The 5,000-nt window shown below is 52.7% G+C and overlaps 1 non-coding gene across 1 annotated transcript in view; it reads left to right on the top strand.

The window, feature by feature from the left end:
* Positions 1-3,591: 3,591 nt before the first annotated feature.
* The window catches only part of LOC124584088, a 1,910-nt gene continuing 501 nt past the window's right edge, over positions 3,592-5,000 (top strand). Inside the window, exon 1 of the ribosomal RNA XR_006974501.1 lies at positions 3,592-5,000. This exon is cut by the window's right edge and continues 501 nt beyond it. This is a non-coding gene — a ribosomal RNA (small subunit ribosomal RNA).

The following is a 5,000-nucleotide window of genomic DNA, read 5'->3' as shown; positions in this document are numbered from 1 at the left end:
CCACACGTCAGCCACACGCTCTTATCACGCACTACTCTCTGCCTGTAACACGCACACAGACAATATGTAAGCACCAGCATGGAACAACACCCAGTGCATCCTCTCCGCCACATTAGACAATCCACACTGTCATAACCAGACTGGGAGGTCCACTCAGAAAACAGAATATCCCACCCTCCCGACAACCACCATTGCTCAGCCAAGCCACCAACACCCACACATGTCCTACACAGGGGTGCACCCAACATCACAATACTGCCTCCTCTCACAGCACACAAACAATGGCAGGAATGAAAGACACACGTCTGCCACAAGCATGGAATGAGAGCGCCGCCTGTCATGAGCCAAAGGTGCATCCTGACGTGGCAAATCAGATGATGCCGCAGGCATCCACTTACTATAATCACAATCAACAAACCGGCCGCCCCCCCCCCCCCCATTAAACCTTTCCTTACAACAATGTGTACCGTAACCTAACCTATATCGTACCGTAACCTAACCTATATCGTACCTTAACCTAACCTATGTCGTACCGTAACCTAACCTATGTCGTACCGTAACCTAACCTATGTCGTACCGTAACCTAACCTATGTCGTACCGTAACCTAACCTATGTCGTACCGTAACCTAACCTATGTCGTACCGTAACCTAACCTATGTCGTACCGTAACCTAACCTATGTCGTACCGTAACCTAACCTATGTCGTACCGTAACCTAACCTATGTCGTACCGTAACCTAACCTATGTCGTACCGTAACCTAACCTATGTCGTACCGTAACCTAACCTATGTCGTACCGTAACCTAACCTATGTCGTACCGTAACCTAACCTATGTCGTACCGTAACCTAACCTATGTCGTACCGTAACCTAACCTATGTCGTACCGTAACCTAACCTATGTCGTACCGTAACCTAACCTATGTCGTACCGTAACCTAACCTATGTCGTACCGTAACCTAACCTATGTCGTACCGTAACCTAACCTATGTCGTACCGTAACCTAACCTATGTCGTACCTTAACCTAACCTATGTCGTACCTTAACCTAACCTATGTCGTACCTTAACCTAACCTATGTCGTACCTTAACCTAACCTATGTCGTACCTTAACCTAACCTATATTGCGCCTTAACCTAACCTATATTGCGCCTTAACCTAACCTATATTGCGCCTCAATGTAACCTATATTGCGCCTCAATGTAACCTATATTGCGCCTCAATGTAACCTATATTGCGCCTCAATGTAACCTATATTGCGCCTCAATGTAACCTATATTGCGCCTCAATGTAACCTATATTGCGCCTCAATGTAACCTATATTGCGCCTCAATGTAACCTATATTGCGCCTCAATGTAACCTATATTGCGCCTCAATGTAACCTATATTGCGCCTCAATGTAACCTATATTGCGCCGCAATGTAACCTATATTGCGCCGCAATGTAACCTATATTGCGCCGCAATGTAACCTATATTGCGCCGCAATGTAACCTATATTGCGCCGCAATGTAACCTATATTGCGCCGCAATGTAACCTATATTGCGCCGTAACCCAACACACGTTGGGCCTTAACCCAACACACGTTGGGCCTTAACCCAACACACGTTGGGCCTTAACCCAACACACGTTGGGCCTTAACCCAACACACGTTGGGCCTTAACCCAACACACGTTGGGCCTTAACCCAACACACGTTGGGCCTTAACCCAACACACGTTGGGCCTTAACCCAACACACGTTGGGCCTTAACCCAACACACGTTGGGCCTTAACCCAACACACGTTGGGCCTTAACCCAACACACGTTGGGCCTTAACCCAACACACGTTGGGCCTTAACCCAACACACGTTGGGCCTTAACCCAACACACGTTGGGCCTTAACCCAACACACGTTGGGCCTTAACCCAACACATGTTGGGCCTTAACCTGCTCTGTAATTGTCATACGACGCGTTAAATTAGTGTAGTGTTGCCTAACTGCAACCCCCGCAACATAGTTTGCTACTCGCACTGCCCGGTCCGCAGTGTATCGCTTCATGTTAAACACCTTGCAGCTATACACTGTAATGTGGATGGCAGCAGGACGTACATGCTCAATGCCCTTTGCAGTTGTTCATTGGCATTTGCAGTTGTTCATTGGCATTTGCAGTTGTTCATTGGCATTCGCATGGCGAAGCACTTAGCCTACGCTGTGGTACGGCCTGTGTCAACTGTCCGCTGATGTTGTACGTCCAAATCACACACTGTACTGCACATTGGTCCTCATGTACTGAATGATACATCGTGGTACATGTGACCGTACAACGACTGCGCCAACAACGGCGAACCATGCGGTCCAAATGTTGTGCACTCAGCTACGTGTCGTCTCCCTATAAGAGCTGGATTGCAGTGTGGTATGCCCTGGATGGCGATCAGCATGAGCCGTCTGTTGATGTAGTGGCGCGTGTTGTCAGACGTAGTCGTCTCTTCTCACACACCGTGATAGCATGGTGCACTGCGTTCCACATCTGCGACATGCGACAGAGGCCGGTTGACAGTCGTTCGCGCAATGGACATCGCATACGTACGGGGGCCACCTTCCACGTGTTCGCGAAGCGTGCACATGTTGTTGCGTGTATGTGGGCAGACATAGTGTGTCGTGACACCTGACACAGGCATGCAACAATCGTTGAATTTGCAAATGGCGATGGACGCCTACGTTTGCTGGTGACGTTACGCAAATGAACAACTGGTAAACCGTTGTGGTGCGGTTGTTCTCGCTAGAGGTGAATCAGTGATGGCGACGATCGGTTGAGCTACCAACCGGTTGTTCCAGCGATACCCACCATGCCCACGAACGTGAATGGCATCTGGGTGTGAAGCGATACGCGGCGGTGGCTGGGTGGGACCGTCCCCGGCCGGTGAGGGGGGGCCTCCCGGCGTGCTGGCCGCGCGGTGCGTGGGCGCACGCGCTACAGCCGGCGCACCCTGCACGCGGCGCCGTGCGGCCAAAGTAGGTCCTCGCGGGCCCGGTGCGAAGCGCGGTGGACATCTGCAGTGTGCTGGTCCGATTGAGGACTGTGTGCGCTGAGGATGCGCCGCCGCCCGGCGCTCGGCGCCGCGACGCCGTCTGCTGCTCGGTCGCCTCTGCGGTTCTCGCAGGTGGTTTGTATCGCAGCTGTGCGGACGTGTTGGCGCGTGCGCTGTGCTGGGAGAGTTCGCTTCGGCACCCAAGTGGGGCTTTTGTCCTTCTGTGGCGCTGGCGTTGGAGCTGCCGGTCACCGTAGGTGGCGCGTGTTGTCTCCCGCCGGCAATGCCACGACAGCACGCTCCCGGGCCTCTGTCGGCAGCGGCAAGCTCAGTTGGGAGCACGGGTGGTCGCACCTAAAGCGTCTACTCGCCAAACTCCGGGCGATTGCGCCTCTCTCGAACCCGACCAAGTACTTAGGACGGCGCTGCGCGCCGCCGGGACCTGAGAGGGTTTCGAGGTGTATGGTGCAGGGGAGCTCAGCCTCCTCCTGTTTGCAGAATAATTGAGCGGACGCTTGCGTGTTCGCGTGGGCCCCCGGGACACACTCCCGGGCGGCCGGCTGCTCAGCTCTAGTTGACGCAGCTCCCTGGTTGATCCTGCCAGTAGTCATATGCTTGTCTCAAAGATTAAGCCATGCATGTCTCAGTACAAGCCGCATTAAGGTGAAACCGCGAATGGCTCATTAAATCAGTTATGGTTCCTTAGATCGTACCCACGTTACTTGGATAACTGTGGTAATTCTAGAGCTAATACATGCAAACAGAGTCCCGACCAGAGATGGAAGGGACGCTTTTATTAGATCAAAACCAATCGGTCGGCTCGTCCGGTCCGTTTGCCTTGGTGACTCTGAATAACTTTGGGCTGATCGCACGGTCCTCGTACCGGCGACGCATCTTTCAAATGTCTGCCTTATCAACTGTCGATGGTAGGTTCTGCGCCTACCATGGTTGTAACGGGTAACGGGGAATCAGGGTTCGATTCCGGAGAGGGAGCCTGAGAAACGGCTACCACATCCAAGGAAGGCAGCAGGCGCGCAAATTACCCACTCCCGGCACGGGGAGGTAGTGACGAAAAATAACGATACGGGACTCATCCGAGGCCCCGTAATCGGAATGAGTACACTTTAAATCCTTTAACGAGTATCTATTGGAGGGCAAGTCTGGTGCCAGCAGCCGCGGTAATTCCAGCTCCAATAGCGTATATTAAAGTTGTTGCGGTTAAAAAGCTCGTAGTTGGATTTGTGTCCCACGCTGTTGGTTCACCGCCCGTCGGTGTTTAACTGGCATGTATCGTGGGACGTCCTGCCGGTGGGGCGAGCTGAAGGCGTGCGACGCGCCTCGTGCGTGCTCGTGCGTCCCGAGGCGGACCCCGTTGCAATCCTACCAGGGTGCTCTTGAGTGAGTGTCTCGGTGGGCCGGCACGTTTACTTTGAACAAATTAGAGTGCTTAAAGCAGGCAAGCCCGCCTGAATACTGTGTGCATGGAATAATGGAATAGGACCTCGGTTCTATTTTGTTGGTTTTCGGAACCCGAGGTAATGATTAATAGGGACAGGCGGGGGCATTCGTATTGCGACGTTAGAGGTGAAATTCTTGGATCGTCGCAAGACGAACAGAAGCGAAAGCATTTGCCAAGTATGTTTTCATTAATCAAGAACGAAAGTTAGAGGTTCGAAGGCGATCAGATACCGCCCTAGTTCTAACCATAAACGATGCCAGCCAGCGATCCGCCGCAGTTCCTCCGATGACTCGGCGGGCAGCCTCCGGGAAACCAAAGCTTTTGGGTTCCGGGGGAAGTATGGTTGCAAAGCTGAAACTTAAAGGAATTGACGGAAGGGCACCACCAGGAGTGGAGCCTGCGGCTTAATTTGACTCAACACGGGAAACCTCACCAGGCCCGGACACCGGAAGGATTGACAGATTGATAGCTCTTTCTTGATTCGGTGGGTGGTGGTGCATGGCCGTTCTTAGTTGGTGGAGCGATTTGTCTGGT

This window comes from Schistocerca americana, unplaced genomic scaffold (genome assembly GCF_021461395.2).
Source record: "Schistocerca americana isolate TAMUIC-IGC-003095 unplaced genomic scaffold, iqSchAmer2.1 HiC_scaffold_47, whole genome shotgun sequence".
NCBI lineage: Eukaryota > Metazoa > Arthropoda > Insecta > Orthoptera > Acrididae > Schistocerca > Schistocerca americana.
Note: the sequence above shows the minus strand (reverse complement) of the source record. Positions and strands in the feature narration are given on the sequence as shown.